This window comes from Amblyomma maculatum, chromosome 11, assembly GCF_055883805.1.
Source record: "Amblyomma maculatum isolate TAMU_Amacu chromosome 11, ASM5588380v1, whole genome shotgun sequence".
Lineage (NCBI taxonomy): Eukaryota > Metazoa > Arthropoda > Arachnida > Ixodida > Ixodidae > Amblyomma > Amblyomma maculatum.
Window position 1 is genome coordinate 11,838,246 of NC_139354.1, and position 26,876 is coordinate 11,865,121.

The 26,876-nt window shown below is 45.8% G+C and overlaps 1 protein-coding gene across 1 annotated transcript in view; it reads right to left on the bottom strand.

The window, feature by feature from the left end:
* Positions 1–24,009, bottom strand: part of LOC146172867 (uncharacterized) — a 206,815-nt gene extending 182,806 nt beyond the window's left edge. The window contains exon 1 of the mRNA XM_084583347.1: positions 23,850–24,009. The gene's annotated coding sequence lies outside the window, so the exon portion shown is untranslated. The remainder of the gene's footprint in view (positions 1–23,849) is intronic.
* Positions 24,010–26,876: the final 2,867 nt, after the last annotated feature.

A 26,876-nucleotide genomic window follows, 5' to 3' on the forward strand; every position in this document is an offset into this window, starting at 1 on the left:
GGAACATAAAACACACAGAAAGAACAGAGAACAGAGCGCAAACTCACAACTTCTCAATGAAACTGCAACACCTGTTTTTGTACTTTTACGCATGATGTGTCATGGGGTCACATGCATGACGCACATGTCGCCGCGCCTCTATTCGCTCTTCATTAAATTAGTTTCAGCTTTTGTCAGCGGGACGGAAGCGTCACGAACACATTTAACTAGGTCTGCCTCGGAAATGGCATATGCCTCTCTAATATCTCTTTCAATCCTTCCGCCCGCATACTGAATTATAATTACACCAGCAAAGGCTGTAAAAGACTGTGTACATGCATTTTGCAACGTTAGCGGCGATTTCTACCATTTCAAACGGTATAATTTTGCGGCTGCAATTAAATGAAAAGCAATCAGTGACCATAGTCGAAAGAATTAATAAAGAAATTTCGAGACCCGTACGGGTTTCTTGTTCACAGCGAGCAGGACAAAATCACTAGTGAATTTATAACCAAGGAATGTGACGTAAAGATCGGGCATAGATGCTTTGAATGAAGCCGCTGTGTAAATTAGACCGTATATTATAACGTTTTCAAAACCCCGCAATCATTGCATTTAGAAAATTCTGCTGCTTAAGACATAAACTAAAAATGCTCCTTCTAACATTAAGCTACTTTGTTATTCTTCATTAATTAGACCTAAACTCGAATATGCATGCATAGTGTGGGACCCGTATACTAAATCTAACGTAAAAATTCTGGAAAGAATACAGAGAAGAGCTGTCGGGTTTATTTTCAATAAATATGCAAGATCTGATTCCCCAACCACTTTAATGAAGACAAATAAAATTGAACTACTTGAACATCGAAGAAGAAAGCTTAGATTAGAATTTATTTATCAGTTATTACGTAACAAACTCGGTTTGGATCCGTCATCATACTTAACGCCGGCACCAACCAGACAAACTCGTCAACACCATCCCAGTTCCCTAACCCCTATATTCGCTAGAACAGACACAAATTTTCGTTCTTTCCACGCACAGTAACAGATTGGAATCAGCTAGTTAATCCATTGTCCCATGAGTTTTAACCAATTGTTGCTATACTGTGCTGTCTTTTTTGAAGTGTTACGTTTTCTTTTGTGCCTTGATTGACTTGTTCACCCACCCTGCTTGGTCTCAATGTCCGCAGTATTTTGTAAAAATAAAAATAAAATAAATATTAATGTGGCGTACCTAACCAGCAGCGCTCACAGCAGTGAAACGACAAGAACAGCTGCGAAATTCCCGCGGTCGTCTTTCTGTAAAGCAACATCAATGCATTGCTCCCTTTTTTTATTTATAAAAATACCGCCTACGTGAATTTGCTGTCTGCACAGCCGAACGCCGCTACAATGTAAATATCCAAGCGGGTCGTATGGGGTGCGGCACACCCACGGCAGCATTAAATGCTGCACCTTGCCTAGCCTCCCGTCGGCTGGAAAAGCTTTCTCTTCTCTATGTTGTTCCATCTATCTGCCGACCAAGGAGGAGCGAACTCAGGGACAGACCTTTTTTTTTTTTTTTTTTTTTTTTTTTTTTTTTTTTTTTTTTTTTTTTTTCAGGTAAAGCAGATAAAGACAGAAAGCGAGAGAGAGATAGGCCGTTTGCGATCGAGCATGGTGGAAAGGGTTTCAGTGGTGTTGCTATATTTAGTCTCTGATAATCGTCATCTGTGGGTCGTAGCGACCGTAAACATGTCTGCACGCAATCGTACACACACCCGCCCACCCGCGCGCGGATGCATGCAAACAGTCGTTTACAGCATATAATGAAAAATCACCCTATCTATCATTACGATTAGAGGGAGCAATCGAAATGGTTTTCCTTGTTGCAGAGGCCACTGTATGAGCACGGAGATAAGCACGTCTAGCACAGATAAAAACACTGATAAGTTGCATTTTTTCTTTTCTTTTATCCGGGTCACCTTACCCTATGGTATGCTTTATCTTGCCGTTCAGTGAAAGCACTGTTCTTGCCTTTTTTATCTTGCGATACTATGCCCTGAGAAGGTTACACGTGGAATCTATATAGTACGGTTTTAAAGAACCCATTTAGCGTATTCACGGCGTCCTGAAAGGCAGTGCAGTGCCTTATATTTAAAAGTGCGCAGTGTACAAAGTTACTGTCAACGTCAGCTCTGTTCATGAGCCATGCCGTTACCATTGAAGCCCCATCAGAGCAAATAGCCGCAGTCTGCTGTTAAGTGTATATTACAGAGCGTCGGTGACTGGCTGCTGTGGAGCATCCCGATTGGTCGGGAGTCCAAAGCTATTCGTTCTTACCTGTTGGTAGCAGGGGAAAACTGTTAAGGGAAACGGGTTTGAGGAAACTTCGTTTGATAAAGTGACTGTTCTAGCATTAAACTTGCTCCAGCATTCACCACTGGAAAGATTGAACAGATTATAATAGCGTCCCCTTTGAAACGGAGGTTCCACAATGCTCGGATTGTTTTCTTTTTTCTTTCCTATATCTTGATTGCTGTTATTATATACCGCTCAACCATTTCATCATTTTAGTTATTAAATTTTTACCTCTACCCTTGCGTCATCCTTCCGCTTTTTAGCCACCATTGTACTAATAGCTTCTTTCCTAACTTGCACCGCGGATTGATTCCCCTCACTATTGCTGCCTCTAAGGCCCCAGCGAGAGTGACTGCGTCTACATCGAAATCCGGATGAATTACATCGCATTCGAGTATAAAATGTTGAGTCGTTTCTACAGATTTACCACAAAGTCAAATGCGTCATCTTCTTGGTTACATTTCTTTCTGTATACTGCCTATTCTAAGGCAACCAGACCTAGCTTCAAAAGATATGGTACTGCTTATTTATTCATCAATGAAAGATGGCAATATAAAAACTGGTAATATAAGAGAATTATGCGAAGACTAAACAGTGCGGTTGCTTAGCGGCGGTGACGGTCGCAGCGACGGCGATGGTTGGCCGCAGTGTTTGAGACGAGGGCACTGTGCTACCGCATAGAGTCATTCCACGCGAAAGGTCCCCGGCCCCAAAAGAGACCATCTCCGATTCTCACGTAAAAAAATTGGGGCAACTTTCGATCGTGTGGATACTGTTTTGTCAAACTGTTTTTGTAAAAAAAAAATTTTTTTTCCTCATGTAAGCGCTTTTCAATGTTTTTCAGAAGCTGTAAAATATGCTTGTATTTAAATATTTTTAAATCAAGTGGAAAACAGATGAAATACAAGATACTACTTTACATTATCGCAGATGGGTTGCTGTTTCATTTAACTTCATTAGTGCCCACATATAAGCCTTTTCTGCGTTTTCTTGGTTCAATAAAGAAGCCAAAAAATTGGGCGTTTTCAGTATTTTTATTATAAACGTCGTTCATAGTATAATAAAAATAAATGTTTTCACCGTTCATATCTCGGTAAAATTTATGACAAAAATAATTTAGGGTTTCTTTAAAATGTACTTTTTAGAAATAAGTGCCAAAGTTTGCAAAAAGTCATACTTTTCTTAGATTGAGACCTAAATTAAACATGAAGTCCCTCGAGATAAAATACGTGAGTTAACTCATTAAACGCATACACTCTTTAGCCTGCAATCCACAATTTTTTTGCAGAGTAAATTTTTTCTCATGCGAGAAATATATATATATATATTTATTTCACAACCAGTGTCACTGGTCGGCACTTCCGAACTGTGGGCATTTCACTGCGTAACAAATGTGCGGCGCCGACGTTTTCTTGGGACGCATGTTTACCTTAGCTATTTCCCAAGCCAACACTTTCTCAATCAGTTGATGACAACAATAAGCCATCTTGAACGATGCACTTTCTAGTATTTTATACTCATTTCTGGTTTCGGCGTGGTCAGAAATGCGAACAAAGCATCAGTGTGGCGCCTATTGTGGGAAGATTAGTCAACATTGCACAGGATGTGGTATTTTCTTTTCTTTCTCTAACTTACAGCAGTGCGAATGATGGCTTGAACGAACAGGCATAGAAGGATGCTAACACTGCAAACAGGCAATCTCTCTACATTCGTCTTCTCTGCCTTTTGTTTTAGCATCCCCTCATCTGTTCAACATTGAACTTTTCGTTCCCTGATGATTTGCCAAAACTGCTTAATCTGGCAAGCACGCTTAGAGTGAGGATATGCGTGACAAAGTAATGCTGACGCTGCACATTCATGGAGCATAATTCGCTTCGAAAAGGATGTGCTACGGGTGGATATTAGTGGCGAGAATCAGGCTCTTGCCAATTACAGTGCTATACCAGTGAAAAAAAAAAACAACAACAAAAAATATGGCAATAGCGTAGATGGTGATTTTATTGCAAGTTTTCGCTCAGAAGGTATCATCCACCCACATATATTGGATCCAGAGTTTAAAGGCACTCCAAAATTGAGCTGTGGCGCGTAGGTCGACAGCTCGGCAATGTCGAGCAGTGACACAGATTCTGAACTTAAACATTTTTTTTTCTCACGTCGGACAACATTTACTCGATCGAAAAGTTCTGGGTTGTAAGCTGAGGTGTTTGTGTGTCTAATGAGCCATGTGAAGTATTTTTATCTAGAGGGTTTAAATTAAGAGAGGGAGTTAAATTAAGCATAAAGATTTATGCTTAATTTAACTCCCAATTTAACAAAAATATCTCTTTCTACAAACTTTGGGACTGATTATATCAAAAAGTACTTCTTAAAGAAAGTGTAAATTATTTTGGGCATCCACTGATCTGTCAACGACGTAAAAAATTATTGTGACTGAAACGTGAATGAATTTCAAGATAAAAAATAACGAAAACGCACAATTTTTTTGCTTCTTTATTGAACCAAGGAAACGCAAAAAAGCCTTATACAGGGGCTGTTAGGTTAAATTGAAGACGAACACAGATGTGAAAATATAAAATAGAATTTGTTATAGTATTTGCCTTTGTACCTGATTTAAAAACATTAAAGTGCGAGTAGCTTTTGCAAGTTCGTGAAAATTTTGAAAGTCACTTGCGTGAAAACAATCTTTTTCGCCAATTTACTTTTCCAAAGCAGTATTCACACGATCGACAATTACCCCAATATTTAAAAAAAAAATCGGTGATGGCCGCCTTTTGGGCCTGGGACGTTTCGCATAGCTTATACAACTCGTTCGGTCGAAAGCTGTAGGCTTAATTAGTAGTCGTAGTCGGCACGGTACCGCGTGTCGGAAGAAATCGGGAGCTGCGTAAAACAGTCGTGTCATGGCAACTTGTGGTTCTAGTGATTGATTGATTGATGTGGAACAGGTGATGGCGAGTTAATGAAATCCTTGTAGGTGATTGATTAATGGACGAATTAAAGAAATAAAAAAGTGGAATGAGGGGGTTCAAACGCGTCAAAACGCTCACAGTGAAAAGCGAATGCCTGATGATGCTAATTAATAAAATTTCAAGTGTGTAAATTATCTAAATATGAACTGAAATAACTAAAAATGAAAATTCTTATCGTGGTGACTTAATTGTGGTTCTAGTGATTGATGATAAATTTGTATGTGATAGGTGATGACGGGTTGATGAAATCATTGTAACTACGATGAATTAAATGAAAAAAAAATGAGAAAAAGGGGCCTAAAAGATGTCAAAATGCTCACGTGCTTGCTTGCAGTTGCAGAATATTTTGTGCAGAGAGTGAGCACTTTTCGTGAGCTTCCTCCACATCTGTGATTACTCATAATCACCCTTCGTTTCGCTTAAACTTCGTCCTCATTGTGAATCGCCCCCATCAATTTCGGCGCCATTGTTGACAGTGCAAATAAAATACCAAGATCGAATAAAATAAAGCACTGCCAACAATATACAGCTCATGGAAACAGCCAGAAGCCAGACAGATCGATTTTGATCAAAGCTGGCAAGGAGTTTTCTCTCTGGTGTGGAGAGACTGCGACTGGACGCCTATGCTCCGAGCAGTGAGAAGGCCATTAGTATGACATCCTCCCTCTTCCGAGCGTCGCACATTGTGACAATGGGTGCACACACGTGGCGGAAGAGGACTGCCCAGGTCAGTCCTTCTCCCAAGCCTTTTCGTTTGCCTCTTTTAGATTATATTCACTGCCCAGTGCCCACAGACGCCGGCTCGGAGTCCTTCGTTCGGTGTCGGTGCGGGCGTATACGTGGAGACAACGAACCGACGATGGCTCGTATAGAGAGCCCTTAAAGGCGACAAAGTCGACCCAAGCAGCGCCTAGAGCGGTGCCACGTCTCATTGTTCAAAATCTCTGCCCTACGGTCTGCCGGCTGGGGACTATCCATCGCGTTTGTCCCGAAAGCCAAGAGCGGGCTTCTCTGGCCGCTTTAGGGTGCCTCCTACAGACGTTCCTTGCTATGAATTCGCCACCTTGGGTCATTCTCCGAGGGTGCGGGCTCGCAAATTTTCGTCGCTTGGCCGGTATCTATGCCTGTGCGGGGTACTCCTCTTTGTATTCCATCCTGCTGGCTCCACCCTTTATGGGATACTTCGAATGGGAGAGACACTGATGACAGCTTGGAATCATTAGGCGAGAGAGAAGAAGGGGAAGGGAAGGGGTTGCTTTCATTGTGGAAGATGCAAAGGCTGTATGGCTGAGGGTTCCCCTTTGACCAGAGCGTCGGTTTTTTCGTGTGGCGCGGTCGGGATCTTTTCAGGTTCCTAATCTCCAATGAATGTCTTCACCTCCATTCTCGTGATAATGGATGGAACGATGTACCTGCCCCTAGGCGTTCTACTCGTGCCTTCTTTTGTCACCTGATGGTGCTTTGATAAAAAGTTGGAAAATGTGTTGGTTCTGACTGCTAGCTGAACTTGTCTGTCCGGACGTTGAGAAATACCGCAGAGGAAGTGATCGTATGAGACCTCGAGTAACCACTGTGAGCCCTGCTATCGGTGGCTTTCTTAACGACAGCGAGAATGACTTTTACAAATTCATGTGGCGCATCACGTGGCCTGATATTCAACAATAAAAAATCCCTTCCCTTGCTCTTTTTGTGCGTTTTCAAGGCAATTGACACTTTCGTCAGTTTGCGATGCATTCTTCGCGCTTACCTTCCAATGCCACCAACAGATGTAATTCTTCGAAGTGTTAGCAATAATAAGTAATGAACGCTCTGATGTGGCCACTAGGTTGTGCTAATTACGCTACTGGTTTAAAAACAGAAATAATAAAAAAAAAAGGAGAAGGTGCCAAATTAACGCTGCGCATCTTGCCTCGCAGGAAAGTACGATATATTCACCGATGGTGACATTTCAGAAGATGTAAAGTGAAGATAAAATGTGAAGCTTCCAGTAGGCTGGGGTCTTATATGGGTGTGGGAATCTAGCCCGCCTCATTATTTCGTTTTGGTGCCGAACTCCATCATCGGTCCGTAAGTTTGACTCCGGCCGCATCGACCTAGTCTAAGGTCTAGACTGAGCTCAAATGAAGACGTGTCTGTATTCTGAAATTTTAGTAAAGAAATAATGTTGCTGTATCTGGTTCACTTGCCACCGCACAAGATACAAGAATTCGCGCTCACCTCGGAGAGGGGAAATAAAAAATGGGGACGTTATGTAGAGAAAGGTTCCAGTTTCTTTACCGCAAATTAAACATTATTCCAAGAACAAGCATTTTTAGTCCAGCGTTCTACCCAAAAATAGCTGGACATCAGGCCGGAGGGAATCTTGCACACACAAAGAACTGGTGGGGACCTGGCGGAACTGCGATCTGAATGAGTAACGGTTTGCTATAAGGAATTTTTTTTTTGTAACGATATTTATTACCTCAGATTAAGAATGAAGAAATGAATAAATGAATGTAAAAAGGTTGGCTGATTTTTTGAAATCCAGGAGTGAGCGATGATGTGGTCTCTGCGTACAGGCGATATACGAGGCAGGATTGCTTGCTGATAGGCCTGCTGTCATCAGGTGCCGGGAATCTTCGCAGACATTTTCACCCCAGAACAGCCGGAAATCAGGCCGGGGGGGGTGGGGGGGGGGGGGCTTGAAACCATCAGAAAATTGGACCAATAACAATGGGGATCGAACCGAGCACCTTCCGAATGCAAGGTTGCGCTGAGACCTTCTAGGCCACCATCCCGTCCCCTAAGTAGGTTAGAGGTGAGACGGAAAGGGTTTGAAGGTGCAAGCTCCTTTACCAAACAGTCCACTCTCATACATATAAACTCTTCAAGAAGTCGGCGCGTAACCGGACGGCAGCGGAAGCTGAACCCACCACCTTCCCGAAGCAAAGGCGGGTGCTGTATCTCTAGGCCACGGCCACGTGCGAGACAAAAATGGTGCGATTATGAGACTGAAAGATGTCGAAAAGCGACGTGTTCGCGCTAAACTGGTGTAACTTATCGTGCAGGTACGGTGATCTCAAGAACAGGAGCGCTTGCTATAGCAGCTTTACAGATCTCGCCCGGCCAGATTTACCAAACGCCCTCCCTTATCACCACATCCGTCAACTTCCGTTTTCCTTTCCGCATTTTTGTTCGTACAGTTCTCTGGTGCACCCAGTGGCGTTGTTAGAAGCACCGCTGGACCATGTAACGTCGCGCTTCGGCTGCGCCTCCCACGTGACCAAACGCGTGTGCACAGCGTGCACGTGGCAAAAGCGTTCACGTGCGTACTGTTCACGTAATCGCTAACGTCATCACCTCAGTTTGCTTGTTCTCCCGCTAATGTAACGCTATCCGGAAGGAAAACGCGTTCGAGATGACCCAGGAAACTCGGCAACCGGGACAAACAAAACGATTAGAACAATACGCAAATAGACAAGCCGGCACTTGGAAAAATCTGTATACATGCATAAGCAGCACGAGAGAAGCACCGTGACAGGTCGCGGCTTACAACTGGCACGAGTTTCAGTTATGGTTCGCTTTTTTTTTTCCGTGTGGGAGGGGAGAGAGGCTAAAATAAAACATAACCGGAAATAGCTCAAATGTAGCCCGTAGCTTCATTCTCTTCTCCTTAGGAAGAACAGCGATGGAGTTCGGCCCCTGCTCGCCGAGTCGTGTAAGAACCATAGGGTGGAACGCGCGCGCTGCCGGAATTCTGGCACGCTCCTTTTTTTTTTTCTTTTTTTTTCTTGCGCGCTTCCTCGTTGTTTTCTTCAGTGTTTCACGGAAAAAGTGAAAATGCGGTTATTTTTTCCGGCACAACGCAAGCAAGATTGGGGTACTCGTCAAAGACAGCAGCGCGCGAACACGGCAGAGTTGAGGTGGTTGTTTAGACTCGTATATAGCTGCTAGCGTCTCTCTTTTGCAATTTCTGATTCAATGCGAAAAGTTTAATGACGAGATTGGACAGATATTTTAATAAACTGAATCTTATCACAAACCTGGCACAAGCGTTTTAACAAGCTAGAAGTTAAATGCGTCATCTACCAGTAAATCTGGCGCCTGTGTCAGCGTTGGGAGCGAAAAACCATAGGAGACACTTAAGCTCAGCCTTGAAGAGTATGACGTAATAGCGTAGGCTACCAGCCCACGTATGAAGCCCCGCTTTAACCAAGCCGTATGAACATGCCGACGTGTACATTAGAGGTAACGTGAATGCAAGGGTCCTGACAGGTTGATTCTGATATCACCCTCCCTTATGTCTGGGGTTAGAACACCTTCCGAAACTTCCTGGGCGCTGCATCCCCGCATTCTTTCCGCCATCTTCTCTCCCCCCCCCCCCCCCCCTCTTTTTTTTTTGACCGGCGACGAATACCACTCCTTGATAAGTATTCCTGACTACGCCATTGAGACAGTGTAACCGTACGGACGAGGCTATACCACCACAGCGATCTTAACTATACGCACGTTGCTCATCGAGTATTTTTCAACGATTCTTGCTGTTCAAATCCGCGAGCGAAGGCAAGCGTAGACCGCCCCTCACAAAAACCTGAATGGTCAGCCCATAGACTGTACTTAGCTGGTCTATGGACAGCACAGTAAAGCCTCGTTAGCCGGGCTCACTATTTCGCAAATCCGGACAATTCGAAACTCCCTGTACAGTAGGAACAAACGGGGGTAGTTATTCCCAGACGTGTAACTTGTCAATTCGTAGGAGCTTGGCAGTTCTTCGGTTAAGCGGCAAAGGCTGCGTGTACACAGGCTGGCGTAATGACAAGTCATCGACCAACCAATAAACGTGGACACTGTAATAAAAGCACCCTTTTGGACAAAAGTGAAGGGTGTATATATCGAAATTAGGGTGCTAGAAGGCTGCTCCAGTGAGTGTATTTTGCAGGAGCACCCTTTTAGCACCCTTTTAGCACCCTTTTAGCACCATTAAAGGTGTAAACTTTTAACTATGTATCCTGACAGCGACGGAATAATGCAGATCAGGACAAGAATACTCTAGCAGGCACGAAAGAAGCAGCAGAAAAGAAAGTGACTTGCTTTGGGATATAATAGAACTTTTCATTCATTGATTGATACCGCAAATAACGCCGTTGGGGTAATATATGAGCGGTGAGCCGTTACTTCGATCTGAGCTCCATCTGGCATGAAGGGGAAGCCGATATGCGTCTAAACCAAACACAGCCTGACGGACAGAGTCAGTCTGCTTTTATTTCGGTTTATTTTCATATTTGTGTATAATAAGGTGGTGTTCGCATCCTATACTTTGCAGTCGATGTCTTTTTAGCACACATCTGAATAATAGAAAGCATATAATGAGGCCAAATGTATTGGTAGCTACCACGTTGCGAATATGGGAAACGCAACAATCAAGACGTGACCAAAATACAAATCTGCCAGGTGTCAAAAACGCTGCAGTTTAACTGAGCCACATACGCACATGCTTGCGTCAACAGCATGATTTCAACATACGATTTTTTTTTTTCTGAGTTTGCGTCAAAGACTCCCTACATTGCGAAAGTCGTTGTTTAGGTTTGGACTCAATTCACGTTTCTGCAACGCACTGGCTTTCTCTATCCTTTTGTCCTTACCAGTGAGAGCGGCACGGCGTATAGATATAAATGTGAAAGAAAGGTGTATCACATGTGAAATTTGCACTAGAATTATTCTGTACAAAACAGCACAACAAATGGCTTCTAAAACAGCAACTTGGAACAACTTGCCCGAATGCAAACAACAACTCCGCTTCGTTGATTGCAGCTCTCCGGAGCACTCCCTCAGCTTGGTGTTCTCCCTGTTGAGTGAATCAAGCGGCGCTTGTGTGCAAATTGGGGACGGAAATCTCTCTGTAATTGCGCGCTCCGCTTGGGAGCGGAAAACTCGGCGTTACGTCAGCGCCACTTGTTGAGTGTTTATAAAAAGAAGCAGCGCTAATGGCTGAACTCTGAACGACCGCGTTTCACGCGTCAGAGCGTCGTGGTGGGAAACTGCGTCGACTGAAGTACGTCACGAGTTACGTCGCCCTCCGCGTCGTCTGCTCCGGAGAAAACTAAGATGGCGGCGGTCCCGCGAAACGTCGTCTGCTAGCACCTGCTGATCCTGGAGCCTGCCCTCGCGCTGTAATTTATGCATGGCTTGACAAACAACGTTTCATAGGTCTCTACTCGGGGCGCTCTCCAGCACAAGAAGCATGAAGAAAAATTAAAAAAAAAAACAGAGGGTAGAGCATGGATCCTATAAGAAAGAAAAAAAAGAACAACAAAATAAATCGACCGAACCGGGAGTTTTACAGCTCGAAACATGTACAGTATGAAAGAGAGTTGTACAATCCTCACTAAACTTCCCCAATATCACTGTGCGTTGATCGCCAGGCAAATATCTGCGTTCAGAGCATCTAATCAACAGAAATAGCGTTTTGTAGTTTTTCGAAGAGTCTGTAGCCACTTAATATATCCCATAAGTTTTATTCAAAGCATGTGGCTACGTAGTCCACTAGCCCCTGTTTCTTATTAAACGGACAAGCACAATGTTTAATCCTGAGTATTTTTTTACAGCAGTCCGACCGTGAGGCCTCTTGCAATTATTTCACTGATCAACAGTTTGCTTTTGTTCATTTTAGCAGATAATCTCTTAGTTGGAAGAGTGGTTTATTTTCACATAACACGTGTAGAACTTACGAGGATTGAGGCGAAGTCATAAAACAACGCCTCCGTGATAGGGCGAGTCGTATGTCGATGGAATTATTGTGACAAATCCTCCTTTCCTCTACCCCCGCCCTCCTCAGTTTTTTCTGTCGCTTTCACGTTCTAAATGCTTTGAACGCAATTATTTACGCACATAGCCCTTAAAAGAAAGACCAGTGCAAAACTGCAGTATATATACCCTTAGCCAGTTCTGAGCAACTGATATAGTACTTGCCATTGAAACTGATCGCTTCAAAATTCTTATCATGCACAGCGAGGAAAAGTGCACATTTATCATTACACCTGTCTGAACGAAGCACTACCATCCGCGAGGTGTAATACATATACCAACCTTGAAAGATAATTTGCTTCATATACTGCTGTCTCTAAGCTACAACGCTGACCGTTGAACGAAAATAAGGTGTCAAGGGACAAGAAGTGGAAGCTGTGACAGATATTCTCTTCTTGGGCTCCAAGTTTACCCCGGAAGGAGACTGCAGCCATGAAATTAGGAGACGCCTGCTCCTGGGAAAGAGAGCAATGGTTAGCCTTGACCGCCTACTAAAGAGCAGAGACATTAGTCTGCCAACCAAGATCCGTATAACTCGTGCTATGGTCTTTCCAGTTGTGATGTATGGATGCGATAGTTGGACTGTGAAGAAGGCTGACCGCCGAAAAATTGACGCGTTTGAATTGTGGTGCTGGCGGAGACTCTTGAGAGTTCCTTGACTGCCAGAAGATCAAATCAGTCGATATTGTCGACCATATAAACCCTGACTGCTCATTGGAGGGTCAAATTCTAAAGTTAAAGCTCAGCTACTTTGGTCATCTGATGAGAAGAGAGGAGTGTCGTGACGCTGGGGCTATGGCGACCCGGCCTTCACTTGGTAGCGTGCAGAGACTCGGGGTTGAAGTAGGATTGAATCTTCGAAGTTGGTGAAATATGTACAAGCAGGTTTACTGGCACTTTGAGAAAACGTATTTACAAGAATATTTACATGAAGAAGAAGGGTACATCAGCAAAATGACAAGCGTTAAGAGTTCATAGCGAGAAGCGACTGGATGAGCCGTTTACCCAGGGCCCAGAGCGACATTTCGTGCTCTGCAGCGTCCTTAAAAACCCCCTATGTCCAGCCCCTCTCTGAAGATGCTGACCAACCAAATCCAGGGCACGCCCCTCAGGTATCGGCATCCAATCGAACACATCACTGCACTGATGGTCTGAAGCACTGACTGGTCCGGCATTCATTCGTTGGGCGTGATCACTTGTTGGCGGGAAAAGCTTGGGAACGGCGAGGAGAGGAGGTACATTTCTATTCTTCAGCAAAGAAACCACAGGCTGGTTCTGGGGGTTTTACTTCTCAGAAACCCGAGTGCACGTGGCGCCGCATAGGGCTCCCAACATGGTCCCTTTTCGACAATTGCAAATCTTTCCTGCATTCCCGGGAAATCACTTAATGGCCGTATGAGTCATGCTCTTCTCTTGTCCTGCACGTCAGCGGACATGTCACTCTGTCGTCTCCTTTGGATAGGAGGCATTCATCACTGGAGGATAGCACTTCTCGACTGGAAGGGTGAACAAAAGAAAGCACTTCCTGCTATTTCCCGCAGGGGGACGTTTCTTTGTGTTTTTCCAGACGTTCTCTTGACAGGGCCAATTTGGCATTTGCAGGTTGTCCACAAAGCAAAACATGCTTACAAAACAGGATTCCTGGAAACAGGCTCACTTAGAGCCAATGGACCATCACCACATATTCACAAAACTTTTCCATGCCCACAGGCGAACAATAGAGCGCGCAAATGCGGATGCTTGGTCGTAACAGCCTCCTCCCCCGCCAGAAGAGACTCGGAGGGCAGCAGCCGCAGCTGCTGCATGAAGAGACGACTTAATGGCCTGCACGTGAACGCTTGAAGCTCGCTGTTGCTTGTCGCGTTGTCTTGATTGTTGTAGGCCAAATTGCTTGAGCTATCTGAAACTCAACCACATGTCGAAGCAAGCACTCGGCTCCCGTCTGAAGAGACCAGGTCAAAAGAAAACTGCCATTGTTGTTCGAGAAAAGCCCACTCTCAAGACGTTCAGGACCCACGTATGCCTCGAAAACCAAACGTGCTGCTTTACATAGTCATCTATATTCAAGCGCACAAAAAAAAAAAAACCTGATTATCAATTTGGATACATGGTGAGGAACATCTCGGACCGCTTAGAAAGAGCGGCTAAGCGCGTCCGCATTCCCATTTAACTTCCCCTTTTTGTATCTTATTTCAAAATTGTACTGCTGTAAAATCAAGCTCCACCTAAGAAGGCGACTGTTCTTCGATGTCGCAGTTTGCAGCCAAGCCAGGGGACAATGGTCCGTCTCTACGGTGAATTTGGCCCCTCCAAGATAGCACTGCAATTTTTGAATGGCCCATACAATGCAAGCGCATTCCTTCTCTGACGCGCAATAAGCCCTCTCTCTAGAACTCAGTTTTCTGCTCAAGTAGAGCACGGGGTGCTCATTACCGTCGTCATCTCTCTGGCAGAGAACAGCACCTAACCCTCGATCACTGGCATCACACTGGACCGTGAATTCTCGGCCATAGTCTGGAGCTCGCAATACCGGACGGCTAATCAGCACAGCCTTCAGGTTTACGAAGGAGGCTTCCTTTTGTTCGTCCCAGACTACATTTGTCGGTTCTGTCTTGCGGAGAGCGTCGGTCAGAGGGCTAGCCAAAGCTGAATAGTTAGGGATGTAGTGATTGTAGTACCCAGTCAGACCCAGGAATGCTCGAATTTCCGTCTTCGTGCTCGGCCGCGGGTAGTCTGCTACCGCAGAAATCTTAATCTCGCTGGGTTTCCTGAAACCTTGACCTACATTGTGACCCAAGTAGTCCACGGTCGCCCTTGCCAGGCAACATTTCTCGGCCTTTACGGTTAGTCCAGCTTGACGCAAAAGGCTCAGTACAGCTCTTAGATGTACCATATGGTCCGCCCATGAGTCGGAAAAAACCGCAATGTCGTCTAAATAAGGCACCGCGAATGTTTCACACCCCTTTAAAACCCTATCCATGAGTCGGGAAAAACAAAATGGAGCATTTTTGAGCCCGAAACTCATCATTGTTGGCTGGTAGCTGCCCGTCGGAGTGACGAAAGCCGCGTATCTGCTGGCGCGTTCAGTGAGCGGTACTTGCCAGTATCCTCGAGTAAGGTCCAGCGTAGTCACATATGCCGCTCTACTGACCTGTTCTACTCTCTCCTCAATATTCGGAATAGGATACACTTGATCCCTGGTGAGAGAATTTAGCTTTCGGTAGTCTACCACAGGCCTAGGGTCTTTACCTGGAGCTTCTACTAAGATCATAGGCGAAGCATAATCGCTTTCCGAGGGTTTTATTACTCCCAATTCCAGCATGCGAGTTACTTCCCTATCCAGAATTTCTCTTTGCCTTGGAGAAAATCGGTAGCACCTTGATCGCACTGGCACGTCTGAAGTCAGCTCAATATCGTGCTCAGTCAAATCAGTTCTGCCTGGCCTGTCCACGAAGCAGGCCTCAAACTCTGTTATTATCTCGCCCAGATCGGACAGCTGGGATTTCTTTAGTTCTCCTCTCTGCTCCGTCTTTTTGAGAAGCTCCTGAGCGTTGCTTCCTTTTCCGCTGAGGCAAATCAAGTTGTCCCCCATCTCCTCGGGAAGGTTTAACGTTAGATTTACCACGGCTTCCCTCTGCACATAAGGCTTCATAAGATTGCAATGATAAATGCGCACTTCTTTACGCCTACCGGGAATTTTCACTGCGTAGTTAGTGTTAGAAAGCTTTGCAACGACTTCAGCCGGTCCTTCCCACTGTACTTCGAGCTTATTCTGCCTTGAACTTCTCAGCAACATCACCTGGTCCCCGATACAAAACGTCCTTTGACGGGCTGACTTATCATAGTACACCTTGGAACGAGCCTGGGCTGACTTCATGCTGGCCTCAACGAGTTCCTTAGTGTTATGTAAGCGATTCAAGAGGTTCAGAATGAATTCTACTACTGTTGGGTCTTCTCCGCGCCCCTCCCAGGCTTCGCGCACCATTCGCAAAGGTGAGCGCAGTGACCTTCCGTACACCAACTCGGCTGGGCTAAATCCAGTGGATTCGTGCGGCACTGACCGCAAAGCGAAAAGCGCTGCAGGCAGGCAGGTATCCCATTCGCGCTTGTTTTCATAGCACAGTCCCCTCAGGACTCGTTTGAGAACAGAGTGCCATCTTTCTACGCTGTTGCTCTGCGGATGATGGATCGAGCTATGCACTACCTTAATGCCGCATCGCTCGAGAAATGAGGTGGTGAGGACACTCGTGAAAACGCTACCCTGATCACTTTGTACCTCGGAAGGGAATCCAACTCGTGCAAACACTGACAGCAGCGAATCCACTACACTCTCGGACGTCACCTCGCGCAGCGGAACAGCCTCTGGAAACTTTGTGGCTGGGCATAACATAGTGAGGATATAACGGTACCCTGACTCGGTCACAGGAAGTGGCCCAACTATATCTATTACTAACCGGTGAAACGGCTCGGTAATGATTGGTACTAACACCATCGGAGCTTTCCACTTATCTTGCGCCTTTCCAACCCGCTGGCACGTGTCGCATGACCGTACAAAATTTTCCGTGTCCTTAAAACATCCAGGCCAATAGTATTCTTGCAACAGCCTCTGCTTTGTTTTCTTTATTCCAAGGTGACATGACCACGAGCTGCCATGGGCAAGTCGCAGTAAGTCTCCGCGGTACTTTTGGGGAACGACTAATTGGTCCCGCTCTACTCCGCGCTTATCCTTGAATAAGCGATACAGCACTCCCTTTCTCATCTCGAAAGAAATATTGTTTGCTGTCTTAGTGGCGCGGTGGCGCTCCCTTATCTCCTGTATATTGGGATCATTGGCTTGCTCTATAGCTAAGTCCTCTCGGGTTCCACTTAAAAGTCTCGTGAGATTACTAGACACTGGCGGCAAGAGGTTACTCTCAAGAACGTCCTCATTCCGCGTCTCATCAAGCTCACTTTCAAGTTGACTTATCTGAGATGCCTCGCTCTCAAAGTTTTCTGACCTGCTATCTTCCGCATTTACCATTGTTTTAACTGCCGTTTCCTCCGCTGTGGATTTTTCTGGAATGAGCAGTGTAGCTAGTTCTCGCGCCTTTGAACGTGTTAAGGCTTGCACAACTCTGTCTCCGAAAAGGATGCCCCTCTTTCGCAGCAGCATGTCCGATTTGTTGGAGAACAAATACGGATAGCACTTAGGAAGCTTTCCTGAAACGGCAGCCTCGGTTGTTAATTCGCCGAAAGGGCCCTCGATGACCACGTTCGCGATCGGCAAGCACACACTCTGTTCCTCAACTACCTGTCGGATCCATGCACACTGTCCTGTATAGTCGGAAGGCGATACATACGCCGGATGGACAACATCCATCGTTGCGGCCGAATCGCGCAGTACCTTGCAAGGCTTCCCGTTGACTACTAGGTCATGCAGGTAGGGTTCTAAAAGCTGCATATTTTCATCGCAGTCCCTGACATACGAGAAAGCAATCTTTTCTTTCCGGCAGTTGACGGCAATGTGACCCTGCTCATTACACCTAAAGCATGTGAGCGGCTTCCTAGCCTCAAGCTTATTCTTTGTGTTCTGCACGTTGGTCACTTCCCCACTTTTCTCACTGCCGTCCTTTCTAGGGAATTTGCCTGAAGAAACCTTCATTTCTTCGTTTCCAACTCTAGCAAAGTGCCTTTCCTGACGGTTTTTCATACTGAACTTGGGATTGCGGGGCCTATCCACTGCTGGGTTGCTGAATTGTCGGCGCGAAGCATACTCCTCAATAAGTTCGGCAGCTTCAGTTGCCGACTTAATTTCGCCTCGGTCCTGTAACCAATTTCTTTCTTTTTCTGGGAGGCAGTTATAAAACTGCTCCAAAAGAATTTGCTCGACTACAGCGTCCCTATCACTGTAGGAATCTGTGCTCTTTAGCCACTCGCCCAAATTAACTCTTAAATTGTACAGGAATTCAGGGTAACTCTCGTCCCTGGACTTAGTAGCTTTCCGAAAACGTTTTCTGAACGCCTCGGCGCTAAGCCTATACTTTCTCAGAAGGCAAGCTTTGACCTTCTCGTAGTTGTCCGCGTCCTCCTTGCTTAGCCGCGCGACAACCTCCGCTGCCTCGCAGGGCAGAACCGTCAATAATCTCTGAGACCAAGTGTCTCGCTGGAAGGACAGTTTTTCGCAGGTTCGCTCAAAGTTAGCCAGATACAGACCGATATCCCCTGATATCACATATGGCTGCATGTACTTTGACATCTTGAAATCTGCCTCCTTGTTGAGAAGAGGTACCGCTAGCTGGGGACAATTGCCCGACCTCTTGCTCAACTCTAGTTCTAATTTCCGGAGCTCAATTTCTTGGTCCAGCTTTTTTGCTTCTCTTTCACGCTTCTTTTCCTCTTTTTCCCACTCACGTTCGCGCTCCCTTTCCTCTTTTTCCCTCTCAAGTTCACGCTCACGCCTCTTTTCCTCTTTTTCCCGCTCTTTCTGCTCTTTTTCCCGCTCCTTCTGCTGTCTGAGCTGTTCCTTTTTTTGACCGATGAGGTTCCATGCTTCACTGAGCTCCTCATCATCGGCTCCCAAATCTGTGATTGCCTTTATAATCAAAGGTTTTCGTGCCAAACCACTTGTATCAATTCCCAATTCCTCACACAATTGCAACAGTTCCGGTTTCTGCAGCTTTTGTAGGTCCATGATCGCTCCGAGTGTCGGCTACTTCCAAAACAACAGTGCAAACTACCAAACCTAAAGGCGTTTCCACACTCTCTTTACCAGTTCTAAAATCTAACCCTGTTCTAGAACCTGGTCCACATCAGAAGAAAAGCCAAGCACTCACCCACACATGCGATCGATGTTCCGAGCTGCCCTCTTGTTGGCCGATTGTTGCTCCTGCTTGTTGCTTGAGATGCCACCTCCGATCACAAGGTGTTGTGGCTTGTAGCTTCAGATCCACCTCCAATCACCAGATGTTGTGGCTTGTAGATTCAGATCCCACCGCTGCCACCAGTTGTCGTGACGCTGGGGCTATGGCGACCCGGCCTTCACTTGGTAGCGTGCAGAGACTCGGGGTTGAAGTAGGATTGAATCTTCGAAGTTGGTGAAATATGTACAAGCAGGTTTACTGGCACTTTGAGAAAACGTATTTACAAGAATATTTACATGAAGAAGAAGGGTACATCAGCAAAATGACAAGCGTTAAGAGTTCATAGCGAGAAGCGACTGGATGAGCCGTTTACCCAGGGCCCAGAGCGACATTTCGTGCTCTGCAGCGTCCTTAAAAACCCCCTATGTCCAGCCCCTCTCTGAAGATGCTGACCAACCAAATCCAGGGCACGCCCCTCAGGTATCGGCATCCAATCGAACACATCACTGCACTGATGGTCTGAAGCACTGACTGGTCCGGCATTCATTCGTTGGGCGTGATCACTTGTTGGCGGGAAAAGCTTGGGAACGGCGAGGAGAGGAGGTACATTTCTATTCTTCAGCAAAGAAACCACAGGCTGGTTCTGGGGGTTTTACTTCTCAGAAACCCGAGTGCACGTGGCGCCGCATAGGGCTCCCAACATGGTCCCTTTTCGACAATTGCAAATCTTTCCTGCATTCCCGGGAAATCACTTAATGGCCGTATGAGTCATGCTCTTCTCTTGTCCTGCACGTCAGCGGACATGTCACTCTGTCGTCTCCTTTGGATAGGAGGCATTCATCACTGGAGGATAGCACTTCTCGACTGGAAGGGTGAACAAAAGAAAGCACTTCCTGCTATTTCCCGCAGGGGGACGTTTCTTTGTGTTTTTCCAGACGTTCTCTTGACAGGGCCAATTTGGCATTTGCAGGTTGTCCACAAAGCAAAACATGCTTACAAAACAGGATTCCTGGAAACAGGCTCACTTAGAGCCAATGGACCATCACCACATATTCACAAAACTTTTCCATGCCCACAGGCGAACAATAGAGCGCGCAAATGCGGATGCTTGGTCGTAACAGGAGTCGCTGGAGGGTCGCCGGAGAAGGGGTAGGCAGCGAACGCGATGGTTAGATGGCATCCTCGAGGCGCTGCAGATGAAGTTATGTGATGTTAGGAAGATAGTGAGAGACCGGAAAGCGTGGCGTGACATGGTGCATAGGGTCACGAAGAGTCGGACACGACTGAACTGAACTGAATGTTGAATGATGCGCAGTACAATTTGAGCATTCTTTCAGACAACTTGTTAGATGAGTTGTTAAAATAAACAACTACAGCGCGACGGACGACGCACTGAAGGAAGCGTGCAACACAGCGTTGTGTTCTTTCTTCTCCGTCTCGCTCGACTGTTCAAATGAAAGGCGATCGTTAAAATAACGACAGACGACAGCAAGAAAGTAACGGACGACAGGCACGATCGTCGCCTGCCTCCCGACAGAAAGTACATTTATGCCCCTTTCTATTAACGAGCGCGTGATGAAGGGTCTGCCATAAACTTAGCTCTTCAGGTTCTTACCCTCTCGACTGTTCTTGGCGTAATTTAAGAAGCGCGCTTCGGTATTACCATTACTACTATTAGAACTAATTAGTTTCACTAATACAGCTACTGAATATAACTGCCATGTTGTCACGAGCTGGCAGTAGCTTTGTGTAGTCAGCTATTGCAATGAAAAATAACTATGACAATAACCAAAAAAGTCAGAGACGATGACATTGGCTTTATAAGCCTCTACAAATTACTCGTTTTTAATACCTCTTTTTAATACATCGAATATTTCTTACTTACACTACTATTTTCCATTATAGTGCTATTAACACTACTGTGACCATTATGGTTACCATTTTTTCCCTTTACTGCAGCAACTTCCTCAGTCTCAGTGTACTGCAGAACAACTCTCAGTCGAGTTCACAGACGCCGCGGTAGCTCAGTGGTTAAAGTGCTCGGCTATTTAGTTCGAGGACACGGGCTCGATCTTAACCTCAGCGGCCCCGTTTCGATGGAGGCGAAGCACGAAACGCTCATGCAATCAGGAACCCTCCACTAACCACGCCCACTCCATAAACTATATACGTTCTAAACTAAGTCCATTTCCAGAGCTCAAAACTGCTTCGAAGGGGAAATTTTTGCGCACCGACCAAAGACGAGAACTGTTCTTCCCCCTCTTGCTGTTTTTGGGCCATCCTCTAAAACTCCTCTGTGCAACCTGGTACTGAACCGGATGGTTGAGGAGGGTATATCACGGCGAAACCTAAACCTCGCTTGCCGTAATAAAAAAATATATGCCGAGCTGTAGATACGAGTACTGTGTAGGCTATTTTTGTTTTCTTTCAGGACTGCCCTGCGATAGCAGGGTCCAGCTCAGGACTGTACTTAGAGGGATCTTCAGACCATTCACGGGCACCAGCATTTAAATTGGCGCGAAATTCAAATATTGCACGTGGAGAGATGTTTTTACGGACCGTCTTTAACGTTCGTATGCGAGGTGGGACGGAGCTGAAAGCAGGGGGGGGGGGGGGGGGGTGTAGTCATCGGCATGGCTAGTGGAAGCAGCGCTAAAAGACAAAAACGAACACAAAAGCAGACAGAAGTGCTGATCAGCATGGCTTTTGTGTCCGTCGACCATATTCCCACTGCTTCCCTCACCCATGCAACCAAACCAACAAGCCCAAACCACAGCTCTGCCAGGTGGCAGTGCGGCTAATTAATAGAGTAATTGTAAACAGAAATTTCTTAACTGGTTTTGTGACTTCACAAGACACAGAGTCCGAAGTACAAAACTCCCTTTAAAAGCCGACATGTTTTTAAAACACCAATATACGTGCTAGTTCGAAGGGCGGGGTACCGGTCGGGATCGCGGTCCACATAAGGAGATGTAAACAAATTAGTTCACAATGGTTTGGTTTGGTTTGTGGGTCTTGACGTCGCAAAGCAAATCAGACTATCAAGTACGCCGTATTGAAGGGCTCCCGATAGTAGTCTCCCTTCGCCGTGAACCTATACGAAGGTGGCCACTAGTTAATGTTGACGAGTATATTTAAGACGACCATTAGGAGATATGAAACGTCACCCGGAATCTGATAATAATTTTAAAGTGTCACGAAAAGTGTGCTCGCGTCGCGACATCGAACATCTTGTTTCGAATGGGTGATTTGGATCTAGGTCCTGATATGCGATAAGTCCACGGTGGTGCGCGCTCACTAAGCATCTTGCTCGTTTACGCATTCGGCGAGCTACTCCGAGTTAGTGAAATGCGCTTCACAACCGAAATGATAAGCGGATTATACACCGTAACAGATGACAGCACAGGCGATGCACCCGGTCCCATAGCGTTTTGTACATGCATGCCATAATCATTTGTACATACAGCTATAGCTGCAGAGATGGTTTGGTTTATGGCGTTTAACGTCCCAAAGCGACACAGGCTATGAGACGCCGTTGCTACATAGAATGCAACTAAATTAAATTTTCAAGGCTGGCTTGAAAAAAAGCTATTCAGTCAGCAGGGAAATTAATAAACGCATAAAACAAGCAAGTAAGGCAATCACGAGCGTGATGACACATAACGGACACATGTTTGCGTCTGAACCGTTAGGCAGCGCCAACAAGCGTGCCCGGTGGTTAAACCGCTGTCTGAATGTTCAATTCAGTTCAGTTCAGTCGTTCAGTCATGTCCGACTCTTCGTGACCCTATGGACCATATCACGCCACGCTTTCCGGTCTCTCACTATCTTCCTAACATCACATAACTTCATCTGCAGCGCCTCGAGGATGCCATCTAACCACCGCGTTCGCTGCCTACCCCTTCTCCGGTGACCGTCAACCTTTCCCAACATCAAATCTTTCTCCAGCGACTCCTCTCTTCTCATCAGATGACCAAAGTAGCTGAGCTTTAACTTTAGAATTTGACCCTCCAATGAGCAGTCAGGGTTTATGTCTGAAGGTAGGCTGCACCAAACACAAGAGCCCTAGGCCGGTGTCGTTTTAGCCAATAGTCTAAGAAATAAACATTTATGCCTCGCGTATGAATATGAGATCGATAAATGTTTTCGCGCTATAGCTACTTCACTAGATAGCTTTGCGGACTATATAAACATTATATGAAGTGTGCCCTTGACGTAGAGAAATTATAGGTCGCGCTTCCCAGCTTTGAATTTCAAATCGTGGTCTTGCAGAAAAGACTGCTGACGTCGTTTACATTTAAGTGCTTACTTTAACCACTAAAAGATAATAAGAGGATGAAGCGTTTCAAAATGGATATGGCCTTAAAAACGGTGAGATGTCACACCTCTGCTAACAGGTGTATAGTCTACGAGGAACATGAATGATAGCGGTACCGTTGCGATGCACTCAACACCCCGAGCACTATAAAGATTCATACGCTTTCTTTTATTTATTAACTTTCGCCTAGCACGTGGTATTTTTTATTTTTGTTTTTGCTCTTATGTTCGATGAAAAAGTCGCAATATGTGTTTTCGGATGGGAGAATGGCACTCCCTATAATACTTCCTTCGCCTATAAGCACCATGGTGGTATGAAGATAGCGGCACCAACACATATCAGTCGAACAGAGCGATACAGTCTGGTTTTCTGGCACTGTTTATTTTTCCTGATCTTTTTTTCACTGAGAGACAAAGTAGACTGCCGATTTTTTTTTTTTTTTAATTGAAAGTTGATAGCACTGCGTCAAAAATTTTACCACCTGATTTGCTTCTTGACCACGCTCTGCGGCTTGTCGCGTATCGCCAGAGCTCAATCTGTCTTGAAGCTAGAATGAACTACCGTTTCGTTCCTGTCAAAGTTAAGTCACAAAGTTATGTAGTGCCTCAAGAGAGCGCTTACCTTTTTTCGCGAACTAGTCCAGCTAGTGGGGGCAACAGTCAAGAGACAGCCGACGGCTTCAGCGATATATGTATCCACAAGCACAACACAACACCAGAGCGCACGGCACGGCAGCTCCTCGCAAAACCGGCGAAAGCGCAACTGCGCTGCCGAGCACTCGCCTACTCGCGCGCGGCGAACAGCTGTCCGGCAGGTCGATGTGCGGCTTCAGGTGGCGCAAGCGCTAGGGAGCGCCTCTCAAGTTGCGGTCGTCGTTTCCCATTCCCCGCCTCCGGCGGTAGTGGCTTGGGGAAGAGGTGTCGCTAACGGCGCCCGGCGGTACCTAGGAGAAAACGAAAGGGGAAAATGCGAGGAGAGCTGGTTCTAAATGAATGCATGCGCGTTCGGTTTAGAACCGTCTCGATGAGTGCGTACCCATCATTTTCATGGCGCACTTAGGTAATGTTTATTGGCGTCTCATCTGGTTTTGTTTTGGTAGTGGCAACAAAAATATGAAATGTCTAAACTGTTACGTTTGACCATGCTCGTCGGCAGAGAAACGTCTTTGTGGTTTCGAGTAGCTTTGCTGAATGCTTTGCTTTATTGTCTCTTTAGATAAATATAAAAACAAGCTTGAGACATATGAGCACATTAACTTATGAGTCTTCCTTCCTATATCCGCCGTGTTATGTGCATTTTTTTTTCTGGTGGCAAACATTTTTCTTCGCATTTAAGTAAACACGTCGTCCCATCGCACATCTCCAATATGTTTCCGAATACAGTGTGCACTTCTTTGATAGTTTCTTGAAGAAAAACAATGCTCATGTTTTTACAGTTGCGTATAAAGAGTATGTTTAAATTTTGTCTACAGTATGCCGAGCAGTTATTCATACTTTACTTTGAAGGTAATGCGGCCTTAAGGCTGTAGCAGTGAAAGCGACCAAGTAGCAGGTCTTATCAGAGCCACAAAAGTAGCTTCAACCTACCTTCAACCAACATACCCTGTTCACTGCTGAAGACTGCAATTAGTAGCGGGTCTTATCAGAGCCGCAAAAGTAGCTTCAACCTCACTGCTGAAGATTGAAATTAATTGCCAAATAACAAACATATCTACTGTATCGATGCTTCTTCTTAGCGCTTGATTAGACCGCAATAATGCAAAACTTTCACTTGATCTGTATACGTGCATCACAGGCCTCACAGAAGAAATTAAGATAAGCGCATGTGGGTAACTTACAGCCGATTATGGCAGGTTAGTGAATGGACTTTCAGTGGAAGTTAATTCACTGAAAGGTCCTATAACGTTCGAGAAAGGGTTGACGTATTCATGATTGCATGCTTTCGCATTACACCTTTAAGAAAGCGTTCAGAAAAGCCCCGAAAAATTTTCTCTCAAGCATAACTAAACGACAATTATTATAGCTATGTAGTCCATCACATTAACTCAACAAAATTCCTAGATCATGATGAGTCAACGCCACGGCAGCTGCAAGTGCACAAACCTAAGCGAAGTTTAGCAACGGAACAAAATTAGCGCGAAACTACGCTCAGTTTGCAGCGAATAACCTCAGAAAACATAAGGCCTCAAGCGCTCGAACACGCTAATTTGGCAACGTTCCTGCACCAGCCAGGGATCGCATGAATAAGCAAAACACGCGACCACGAAATACGAGTTGCGATCCAAAAGGTCCGGAAGTGAGTGGGAAGACAAGACAGCGAAAAAAAGAGAGCTCTTTCAGCTTCGGAGCGAACGTTACAAGCATGCTGCCGCAAGAAAAAATGCGCGAACGATGTAGAGTACCTTGCCAGAAGACCGTTGAGTGCTCGCGGGGAGATGAAGCGGCCGTTGACACTCAAAGCGGGCGGAAGGCGTGAGACGGAGAACAACGACACCCTCCCAACACATCCACAGCAGAGCGGCGGTTGAAAACGTAGGCAGGCACGCAGGTTGTTTGGTCGGCCGATCTGAAGCGCCGTGCAAGCAGTTGGCTCGCGGGCGACCGGCAACGTGAAAGCTGGAATGTCGGGAGGAGGCGGCCGCTGGCGACCTCCGAGAAACACGAAAAAGTTTCAAAACAAAGAAAAGAGACCGGTCAAGCGTCGTTGAAAAGGCAGCCCCCGATGACGGCACAAGGGGCACAATGCGCCGGCGTCTAGGCAACGGGTGGGACGGCAGGCGTGTTAGCAGGAGAAAGCCGCGAGGTGCGGGCGAGCAGACGAAGACCGGTCTGAAAACGCCGCGCCGATGTCGTCTGCTTCTGGAGAAGCCTGCTAATACGGGGATGAGAATGCTTTTCCCTAGTGCATCTAACCAGAGAACGGATGTCACTATTGTGACCGCGTTAGTAATGGCGTTCGAAAAAAAAAAAAAAGAAAAGAAAAAAAGGCGTGTATATCATCCGCGCCCGTATACGATACATTTCGGCCAAGTGACTGGGCTGGATATATATTCCCTTTTGAGGCGTGGCCACGTAGTTACCATGGCGCACTTCGTTGAGCGTGAAATGGTTTGATCCCAGGCAAATTAGGGCGAACATAGTGCCGAAGAAGCACTATGTTCCGTAAGTAAAATACGCGTAGAATTGCGAAACAGTCGAAAAATTTTGATGTGGCTAGTTATACGTCAGTAAACAACAAAAAAGAAAACTTACTGATGCTAGCAGCATCATTGGGCTTAAAAACAACGCCTGCGAAAACAAAGCACTTCCGTTTCACGACGCTTCGGGCGACTTGCCATCACCACATGGTATGGAGCTACTTATCCTAAGTGATACATCACGCTTCGCACGCATGAAATGTCTTTTGCACGCGTGAAACGTATGCACGCGTGCAACACATGCGTCACGTTTTCGTGTGGACGCAAGCTACATGAGGGTATAGTGTTCTAGAACACTGTAATGCATGCCAGGCTTCCCAGCAAACAACACGTAATCATATTTCAACGCTTCCCAACACGCAGAGTGGCAGTAGTGCAGCGGTCGCTGATGTGCAATCAAGACGAGTAAGCCCATTGCCTCACACATAAGGAGGACAGATAAGTGGTTCAGT